Here is an 11482-nt window from a genome sequence, read left to right on the forward strand (position 1 = left end):
CAATTTGAATGTTTAATGCTGCAAAGTAAAAGTGATCTGTTAATCCATTTCACCCTGAAGCCATTGTTCCAATGCAATTATCACAACAAACCCTTGTACTATTGTTTGGTTTGTATTTTAGATCAGATGCTGCTTTTTTCTGCTGTTGCAATCTATTTTCACTTTTTCTATTCAGCACATATGTTTGGTGTTTTCTGCATTGTTTTATATACTCAGAACTTGCTACAAAGTAACATGAGAGGTTTCATGATGGTGTTTTATTATCTTAATGAAGATTAAGCAATGGAGATACAAAATCTTATTGTAATGTTGCTCCTCCACATAAGCAGTGACTGACTTCCTGACTATAGTGGTTTGAGCCTTAACTGGCATTTAAGAGCTGAGATTCACAGTCTTCAGTTCTGTAGCATTTACTCATTCTACCAATTCCTAGTTAATTTGGTATTTGAGCTGGTGCTTCTCTGATGTGGTTTTCAACTATTTTTTCTTGGTTATTGATAATTAGTTTATTACTTTAATTCTGAGAGTGGTAGCAAGTATGTGAAAGGCAGAATTGTACCTGATATATGTCAAGTATTTAACTTTTGCCTCTTTTCTGTTTATTTTTTTGACTCTTCTTCTATATTCCTGTTTTGTTCATAGTCACTGGGTGGAGGCCAACACTGGTGTGCTGGGCCCTGATCCAGAAAAAAATTGATGGAATGTATTCCACTTTCTGGAAATGGCCTTAATGATATTTATTGTCATTAAGAGAACACTTGTCTGAAATTACTCTTATTTGTTAAGGTTATTTTTAAAAGGACACCAGTATGTGTGTTGCCCTTTGCTAAATGTATGCCACAGGGAGAAATTACCTTGATGCAATGAGATCTAAGCCTTTGACCACCAAGTACTATAAAGGCCATGAAAATGTCAAACTAAAAATTATTTTAGAGAGCAAGAAGAACTAAGTACAGATATTCTGAGCATAGTGCAGAATATTTTGCTCGCCTGCAAACATCTGAACTTTTTGAAAGAAAATATTGAAGAAAAACATTCTGACTTCTGGATTGGTTTAGTTTTTCATGATTGAAGCTCTTCATGAATTGTGACCTAATTCACAAATAAGTTTGACCCTGGAACTGAATTTTTTTTGTGAGTTAATGAGCTTTGATATGTATTGCACAGGTCTCTATGCAGCATCCCATACAAAGCTGTGTGTAGATAATTCTGCTCTGTCTGGGTTATTTTAATCTCTGAAATATGTAGATGATGCTGGTAGGTTACAAAAGTTTAGAAGGAGAACTCGTGTATTACGTGGCTATTTTTGCCCAGGGGAGTACTATTTGGTATAATGGGAATAATCATGTCTCATGTATGTAAATGTTAGATATTTTTTGTTACATTGAATATTTTTTCCAAATTTTCAGCCTAAACAATATTTAGATTTATCTTGGGTATAACCAAATTTAACTGAACTGAAATACATTTGTTTGCTGAATTTAAAAAAGATATGTCCTGGTCTTCATCAGAAAATGCTCAAATTGCCTGGATTGTAATCCTTTCTCTCCCTGTGGGAGTTAGAAATCCGTGCCCCTCAGTGCTAGGGCACAGAACTCTTCCATTCTTTATGCATAATTAAGCAACCCCTGCTGCAGGGGCTGCAAGTTTAGAGTCACACATCTCAGTAAGCAGTACAGAAGGACATCCTTGGCATTAAGATCCTAGCTAATGACAAAGAAATTTCTCTACCACCAGGAGAAAAGACCAAGCTGAAACTCCTGTAAGTTCCACTTATGTCTCATGTCCCCTGTGTTATCCACACTTTAAGAAAATCAGTGCAGTGGAAGTGACATTATTGTGGTGTGGAAGTGACATGGAAACATCTTTGTCCTAGGGAGGCTTTGCCTCAGCACTCCTCCACCAAGAAACTGCTGTCTATTTCACTGTCTTCTCCTTCACCCAAATGGATGCAGGAAAAAGCCACTGCTAGCAACAGGCATCATTCTCCTAGCTTTGCCCAGCCCCCAGGTTTGATGGTGTCATTGTCAATGAGGACAAACCTGTTTATTTTCTGTAGACACTTCAGACAATACTAAGCAATAGTAAGGCAATATTATGATTTCTTTTTCTGTCTTCATACAAAGCAGATACTTGTGTTGCTATCCAAATGCAGCTATAATAAGTATATTAACACGGTACTGTACATGCTTCCACTCTGCTACAATAGAATGTTTTACTGAATTATGCATTGCAAGAGATTATAAAGTGCATCATACAGGGATGAATATAAAGAAGCTGTTAATTATAGTCCCATCATTAAGTTTTTAGATAAATTGTTATATACGTAAGATCAGGAAATCAAGACAGCCTTTCCAGTTAGCACATATATATATTCATCAGTGATGAATATACTGAATAGGACTGGACCCAGTACTGACCTCTGGGGAATTTCATTAGCCACAGGCCTCCAACTAGACTCTGCCCCACTGACCACAACTTTCTGAGCTCTGTCCTTCAGACAGTTGTCAGTTCATCTCCCGGCCCAATCATCAGTTGTAAACATCAAAGGAGATTTTAAAAGTAGCTATAAAACCCTTCATAGCTCCTTCTGACTGCTGTAAAAGACTTGAATAGCCTGTCCAACACCAACTACATACATTAGCAGGTGTTTCTTTGTCAACAGTTGGCTTGCAATGTGTTTGTGATGCGAATCCTCTCGGTCTCCTCTTGGCAGTTTTTAAACCTGTTGTAAAGTTTCTGCTGCCCACTCTTTAATACCATTGTGTTCCTAACAGATTGAATATGCAAGCTGTGACTCTTGCTCTGCCTACTTGAATATGATGCATCTTTGAGCTATCTTTCTGTTGTATGTCTCTACAGTGGATTGAACTTAATACATACTGGGTCATGCCAACTAAATAGGTTTGTAAAAAGCATACAATTAATCATATTTGCCACAATGGCCTTGATGTGAAACACAGCCTTTTTGTCATGCAGCGTGTTGTGCCAGCTGATGGATTAGAAGCATAATTATCAAACCATCACACAGGTGTCAGAATATGAACCAGTATCTGTGAGGAATGTGTTTTCTGGCATCTGCTGCATATTTGAACTTGTAGCAGTAGATTTGATTGACTTGTGGTTCACAACAGTACTTTAACTTCATAAAAAGAAAGTTCCTTTATAAGATGGTCTTAAAGTTCTGCAGAAAATAAAACATACAAAAAACCACCTACAAACGTTTTCCAAATTACAGTTAAGATGCATGAGATTTTACTACTGTCCCTGTGCGAAGAATGTGATGAGTGTGGTTATAACCTGCACTATTGCACCTTAGACTCTTTAGAAACCTCTGTTGCCTCAGCCATTGGGATCTACCAGCAGCCCATAGATGGTGAAAGTGCTTTCTGTAATAAGTACAGCACAACAAGCAAAGTTTCACCTTCTTTATTTCAGTAGCATTTTGCCAACCTAAAGCTTAGGTCAATTTAAACTAGTTACAGTTCAAATATTTAAATTAATGATTAAATATAAGTAATGGAATAAATACCAATATTAGTGGCACTTACATAGCTTTGTATTATTAACTTTTTGCTTATATGTGTAAAAAGTTCAGTTTTCACCTCCTCATGGATAGTTATGTCTACAGCCCATAATTACATTGTGGGAGCACGGAAGGGAAAAGCTGTAGGCTTCTGTGAATGTGTGGGGAACAGTAGGTATGATAATTTCTCAAGGTCACTTAAGGTTTTGGCATGTGCAATGGCATTTTTCTGTTAGGAATGAACATACAGGTGGTTTATGACATCAGGAAACTCTGAACTCAACTTCCCATTCTGCAAACTTTCAAGTGCACCTGCTTGCCTGTTCTGCTATTGGCTAAACTAACAATTGGATGTGTTAGTTTTTGTGCTATATTATCAGACATAAATTGAATAGCACTGAATAGCACTGTTGGTGCCAGAAATTTAACAGTGAACAGTTAATGTGAAAGACTGTGCTGAGAAGGTCATGGCTATTCAAATCTTGCACTACCCTCACTCCCCAATGTATTTGCAGGCTAAAGAAGTTGCTGTTTTGTTTCATGGTCTGTGCTGCACTTGTAAGGTTAGGTGTACAGTCATGAAACGCATACTTTTTGCTCAGCATCCTTTATAGTGACACTTGTAATGGGACAAACATCCAACCAGACCACTGCTAGTTGGCAATTGTGATTCTGCATGCCTGCTGATTCATTTTCAGCAAGCTGCCATGTAACTTCACAAAGAGCAGCATATTATCCTTGTTGATCACAGATCAATTGTGTTGAAGTTTTTAAAAATCCAATACACAGAAAATATTCTTACAGCTCAAATAGTATTCCACTGCAATTATTGTCTTGAGTACTAATATCAGAAGGAAATAATACTTTATGTAGTATGGGAATATCAGACCTGCTGTGTTAGATGTGAGCCTTAACACAGCACGATACCTGCAAAGTGGGGATCTTGGACATTGTTAGGTTAGTCAGTAAAATGTTTCCATTAAACTTTTGAATTATCTGAAGAGATCATTACACTGATGAACAATCCATGGTACTTACTAACATGCTGATATTAAAGGTGGAGAAGATGGTGGAAAAGGATGATCAAGGTCCATGTAAACCCCCATAAACTTCACTTTATGAGCCACTTAATGTTATTCTAGTTTGAGACAAACAAGAAAAAAACCCCAGCTTGTATCTGGACATCTTTTATTGCAGCAGTAGCCTTGCCTTCCATCTACGGGGAGATAACTACAACCCCATGCTGAATGTGAAATTATAACCCATTCATAAAGGCAGAAATGACCAATTGTCCTGAGCCTCTACGCTGTAAAACAAAGTCTGTGTGTATCTGTGAAAGCTAAGGAGAACTTTAAGGTGTGGTTATGGACAGGAAATAGGAATGAATACCAGTTCATTGTAAATTAGGACTGGAAGTGGACATAAATGTTGCAGCCAAGCAGTTTGTGTTTAATTGATGAATTCCTGTATAAGGGAAAAAGCATTAGAAGTTTCCTTTATTCCTTTTTCTTTTGAAATCTCCACTTCTCCGTTTATATAAGTAAGTGACAACTAACCTAGATCAAAGTTTTTTAATTCTTTCTTTTGAAACTGGATATAAGAGAAAGTTTGATTTTTTTATCCTTCTGTGATAAAGTTGACAAAGAATGATCCTTTAAGCAAGTATTTAAAAATACCATGTAATGAATTGAATTGAATCTGATGACGATGATGGTATGAAACACCATGCTGCTATCAAGCCAACCTCAAAATGAACATACTGGCTGGAGCAAAGTATCATGGGGGTTGAGGTTCAGAATGTAACATGAGAGGCTTCCTGTTCCGATTGCTTCTTCCAGTTTCTGGTTTTGGGGGGCTGGTATTTTGCACTGGGCTGGCTGCATGTCATGGGGTGGGAGGAGGTTGCTGGTATCTGCTGCAGCTTCTGCTGCTGCTTCTGCGTTTTACTGTGCTTTTCTGCAAACAGGCTGAAGTAACTGTGTGTATCGTTTCCAGTAAAACCCTTTATCTCCATGCAAAAGGGTTTTTTGTGTTACTTTCCCTCCCATCTGCATAGGGGGTGAAGGGCTTTTGAGAGTGGGCTGTGTTAACCCATGACAGTATAGTACAAGGCTCATATTGGTCTAGGTCTGTATTATGAACCCTGTCATATGTTTAAAAAAATTCCAGTGCTAGACATTTGATTTCAGTCAGAGCTACATGTCTGAGGCATGAAGGTCCAAGTCCTCCTAAGCTTGTCTTGTTGATTCTGCCAGTAACGGTGCCTTTCCTTTAGCTAGATTTTTCCATAAAAGCATAGAGATATAAGAAGGGATATGTGGAAAATGCTAAAATGCGAATTATAATAATGAGGAAGTATTTTGAGATGTTAGATGCTCCTTCTGGGAAATCTCATTTGTTACCTTTCTACAAAAGTGTGATTTTCTGTTTTGGATATGTCCAAGGTTTGGGGTTTTGTTGTTGTTGTTTTGTTTGGGTTTGTTTGCTTGTTTGTTTGTTTTAACTGAGCAGTAAGCATATTTCTGTGATATAGAAATCTTTTCCTTAAAAGAAAATGTATTTATATTTATTCCAAGATGGTAGTGCACTATCACCTTTCCTGGAGTAGTAATTCTCCAGGAGAAAGCATCAGGTTTATTTTGATGAAAATAAGTTTGTTAAAATATGTAGAACATAATAATAACAATAATTTAAAGAGTATTGCTTCTGTATAATAATTTTTGCCTGTCTAAACTTACCTGCCAGAATATGGTTTTTAACATTCAGAAGTACTGTTGTCAGTACATAAGTCAGAAGGGATTTGTTCATCTACCTGTAGTTGAAGAAGTTCTAGAAATAACAGGAGGTTTTTTTTGTGTGTGCTATTTCTGGAAAGAAAACAGTCCCTATGGTTTCTAAAAGTCTTAACTAGCTCAAAGGACTCTTTAATTCATTTTTCTACAGAGAGTTTGTGAATGGATGTATTCATCCATAGCTGAAAACATCACTCATCAAATAGAAAAGCTGTTGAGTTTTTGTTAATCTAGAGTTAAGGTCTCATTATTTTCCAGTTTCAAAAACCTTGACCAAACCACTCTCACATGAATGGATTCATTTCTTTGCTGCACACTACCAGTGGTTTTCACGTTACCAGAAAGACTTTTTTGTTGCCTGGGAAACACAGAAATACCATATATTTTCAGGAAGGAAAATTAGAAAGAACTCTCTTCACAACCAACATCAAAATCTTACTGAAATTTCTTATGGGGAAGTGATGTAGTGTTGTGTTTCCTTTTGATTTGCTTACTGAGTTGGATTTTTAGAGAAGGAACAATTCAGTGCATAAGAATTGTTTGTCTGTTCCACTCTGGGGTCTGAATTCCAGCTACAATTTTGCACTTCAGTTTTACTTTTCCTATAGCTTGCTATGTCTCCTTTGCTCAAATCTGTTACAGTTTGGTTAATTTGTGAATTGTTGCTGCAGTGGAAGTTTGGTTTGAGATGTATTAATCAGACTACAGGGGAGAAAATGTTTTCCTGCTCCTTCCTCCTTTCTGGTTTAGCATAAAGAGTTTAAACGCTGATCAAACTCCTCTGAGGCTGCAGGAATTCCCAGGTCAGAAACAAGCCTATGTCTTTTCTATTGGGCTGTTTAGTCCAGCTTTTAAGAGGTGGCTGGATATCTGAATAAAGTATAAAAGATCTGCTGAAGATTGGAAGATAAAGATAAGAGGGGACTGACATAGAAAGATCTTTAGAGCTAATATATACTGGCTTTGCTAGCCAAGTCTACTGGCTGTAGATGCAGTTTACTCTTGCCATAAGATTCTTTTTCTACATTGCTCAAACAATGAAGTTACTTGTCTAAATACACAATTAGAAAGTGTCTCTCTGGACTGAAAATCAGGACAACTATTCAACCTCATTGGGTCCAGGTGTTTGGTTTCCTTAATTTATAACTTGGAGGGGGAGGAAGGAAGAGCCAGATAATTGTACTGAGAGAGCTGGCAGAAGGGGAGGTACCCGTTGACTCAAGATTGGCAAATGTGATGTCCATCTCTAAGAGGGACATCTCTAAGAAGGAGAATCTGAGGAGCCACAGACCTGTCAGTCTGACCTCAGTACCCAGAAAGGTCATGGAACACATCATACTTGATGAAATCAAGTAGCATGTGTAAGGCAGCCAGGTGATCAGGCTCAGTCAGCATGGGCTCAGGAAGGGCAGGTCTTGCTTGATGAACCTGATCAGGTGACCTGTTTAGTGGATGAAAGAAAGGCTGTGGATGTCATTTACTTGGACTTTAGTAAAGCCTGTAACATTTTCTCCCACAGCATCATCCTGGAGAAGCTGTTTGCATCCTGGAGAAGCTGTTTGCATCCTGGAGAAACTGTTTGCTTGGATTAAGTGGATGCTTCACTGGGTAAAAAAATGGTTGGATAGCTGGACCCAAAGATTGCTGGTGAATGTAGTTAAATCCAGTTGTTACTGGCCCAGGGCTGTACAGTAGTCAAGCAAAATCATAGAAGATGATCACAAAGAACATATATAAAATTGTGGATTTTCTTAACTAACTCCAGGATCTTTTTTTTTTTTTTTTTTAAAGAACAACTAATAACCAACCAATGACACAGACAAAAGGCTCCATATAATCACACCTTTCTTACTGTAGCTTCAGTACTGCCCCCTTGAAACAACATACAGCTGTGAACTGATTATCAAACTGTCATGAACCTCAATTGAATACCAGGAACTTTTAATTGGATCTCTCAGCTGTATTACATAGCTGTTGTTGACAATACCTTTCCCAGTGTACTGTGTCTGAATGCTTACTTATGTAGTGTAATGGGTTAACTGCCTGTTTCTCGCCAATGCAGAAGTGAGGGAAAGTAACACACACACACAAGAGCTGAGATGAAGAGCTTTAACAGGAAAAGCGAGATAAGGCAATGCGTAATTACCCTAGCCTATTTCCTGAAAAAGTGCAGCAAAGGAAGCTCAGGGGAGACCTTATTGCTCTCTACAACTACCTGAAGGGAGGTTGTAGCCAGGTGGGGGTTGGTCTCTTCTCCCAGGCAACCAGTGGCAGAACAAGAGGACACAGTCTCAAGCTGCACCAGGGGAGGTTTAGAGTGGATGTTGAGAAGAAATTCTTCACAAAAAGAGTGATTTGCCCTTGGATGGGCTGCCCAGGGAGGTGGTGGAGTCACTGTCCCTGTAAGCATTTAAAATAAGACTGGATGAGGCACTTTGTGCCATGGTTTAGTTGATTAGATGGTGTTGGGTGATAGGTTGGATTTGATGATCTCAAAGGTCTTTTCCAGCATGGTTAATTCTGTGATTCTGTGAATGTGCAGAAAAGCAGCAGCAACAGAAGCCAGTGAACTAATACCCCCACCTCCCTGAACCTGAGCCACTCCTGTGAACTTCAAGTCACATAGTACTTTGCTCCAGCCACCACTTTCATCTTGAGCTGGCATGATGGCAGCATGGGATTGAATATAAACAGCAGATTCAACTCAACCCATGACATGTGAGCAGAAACTTTAGGGAAGCCATGAGCAGCTTTGCTAAGTATAGGAAAATGAGCGTGTAGGTCAGATAACATCTGTTAAACAGTAAAATAAGAACATGCCTGAGGTGTGTACTTCCTTGGGTGAGTGTATTTTATTCTTTCCTGATACCTTTACAGTAAACCAACAAAAAACAACCCCAAAACAAAGTATTTAGGACATTCATTTACAAATATCTTAAGAGAGGTTTCCCTGAATAGATAGCATAAATGCTTCTAATCTTCTAGAGCTTCATTTTGTCTGCAGACTCCCTTGGAGATTCACATGTAATTCTTTGATTTCCCCTCTTTCCTTAAGTGTTGCAGCCATAGTAGTTTGAGTTTTTGCCAAAGTGGCTGAAAGGTTTATACTGTTTAAGATGTGCTGTGCAGTTGCTCAAGACTTAATAAAAACCCCAGCACCCTACAGTGGAATATACAAGAGCTAGATTTTTTATTTCAGTCTTGCAAATAAAAGGAAAGAGTTGTTTGCAACTGGGCACTGAATTCTCTGTAGCAAGCAAGCTTCAGACTCTGATATCAGTGTGATTGCAGCAGTGTACCCTTGCAGCACTCCATTCTGTTTCCCTTTACATGTTAATTCCTTGCTCTTTGTCATGCAATGACTTCTCTTGTTTACTATGAAAACATTGCTTTAGAAAAGTATAAGCAGACAATATTTTTTTCTGGTTCTTGGATACTGGAATATTGAATGTTTTTAACTTTAAAAATATACTTAGCTGTTTGCCTTTTCTTAACTCACAGGATTTGTGTTTATTAGGCCAGGCTTTTCATAGCCTCAGTTTTGTCAGAGCAAGTGCATCTGTTTTGTTGGAAAACGCTTTCATCTTAGGATTAAAAACTTTTGCTGTATCTAAGCACATTAGTTTCATGGTACTGAATCCAATCCTTGCTCCTTTTAAGTGCTTTTATCATAGTTGTCACTGGCAGAAGAAACCATGGTCTATAATCAATCCTTCCAGCACTGCTGTGTGGTAAGTAGCTGGAATGGGTATTTGATTTAGAAATGAGTAACTCAAGCAAACGTGACAAAGGAACTACTGCTCTCAGAATCTTTATTGGCGAATGTACAAGTCTTAATTGAAAAGAGATGAGCAGGAGCATGGGAAATGTGAATTATGGTGAAAGTTCAATCTGAACTTGGAATTTAACTCAGTAGTTATAATACTCCAAAAGTATTTCTCATTTTCATGCCCTTTAATGTATTTTTTGCCTGTGTTATAAAGAATGCTGAGCTTTGGGACAGCAGAGAGGCAGGGTAACTACCCAGAAAATAGGAAATACAGAAATGAAAATCAGTTCAGCATCAGGATAGTGTTGAAATGCAACCTTAAAGCGTTCAGCAGAAAGTAGTGCAGTTTCTGCACTGACAGTTATGTTTTAATGCCCAGAATTTAAAAACAAAGTTTAACAACCCCCCCCCCACACACACTCCCACCACACATCACCTCATGTCTTATTTAATGAATTACGTATTTTTTTCCTGAACAATGGTTTCTAAAGCTACATTTCCTACTGTAGCATGAGATGCTGTGAAAAGAAAATACAGAGAGGAAATAATATGTCTTCGTTTTTCAGAGCAGAAAGTAAAGTACACAGATTGAAAGATAAGATTGTCACATTCTCTAATTTTGTGTGCCCTTCTAAGTTGGAGTGATTTAGTCTTTTATTGTGAAAATAGACTTTGCAGTGTCTCCAGGTGTACCTTTTTGCATGATTAGCATTCCTGTAAGTCTGGATCTCAGCAGATGGACACGCAGAATATTTAGTGATCAGATATGGGATGTGTAGTTTTGTTAAGAGCTCCAGAACTGAGGGGATAAAGATCAACTCAAACAGATCTCCCAAGAATGCATTGAACTGTCCTAACCTTATGACTGTTCTTCTGCCTTCTGCACTACTGGGACTCGTTTGGAACAGACATTTTCAATTCCTGTAGCCAAATGTACAGGCATGCCACAGACAGAAGACTGCTTCAGTGGATGACTTCCAGGAGAGCAACCTTTCCACTGTGTGCACAGAAGAAGTCAGGCTTCGTCTGCAATGAGGCAGAGGTACAGAAAAAAGGGATGATTCTACATTGGAGTTGCATGCAAGAGTGGAGAGAGTAGAAGTTGCAAGAGATTGAAGCAAAGATGCAGCATGGAAATAGATTGTGTAAAGTTTGTCAATATTTTATATTGAAGTGAAAAGGGGTGTTTCAGCTCACAAAGCGTGGCAGCTTTCTGGCTGTTTATCCTGTCCTCTACTCTTAGCTCACAGAAGCAGCCAAGCATTTTAAGTTTTTCTCTACATAAATGTGAAAGTGTGTTGTGAAAGGTCATGAAGTGAAATAGGTGTCCTGAGTTTTAGTCCAGAGCTCTGTTTGATGGACCACAGTTGGGAACCATATACAGTTGAGTTCCCC

The sequence above is a fragment of the Melanerpes formicivorus genome, unplaced genomic scaffold (assembly GCF_026170545.1).
Source record: "Melanerpes formicivorus ecotype bairdi unplaced genomic scaffold, bMelFor1.0.p_v2 SCAF_61, whole genome shotgun sequence".
Taxonomy (NCBI): Eukaryota; Metazoa; Chordata; class Aves; order Piciformes; family Picidae; genus Melanerpes; species Melanerpes formicivorus.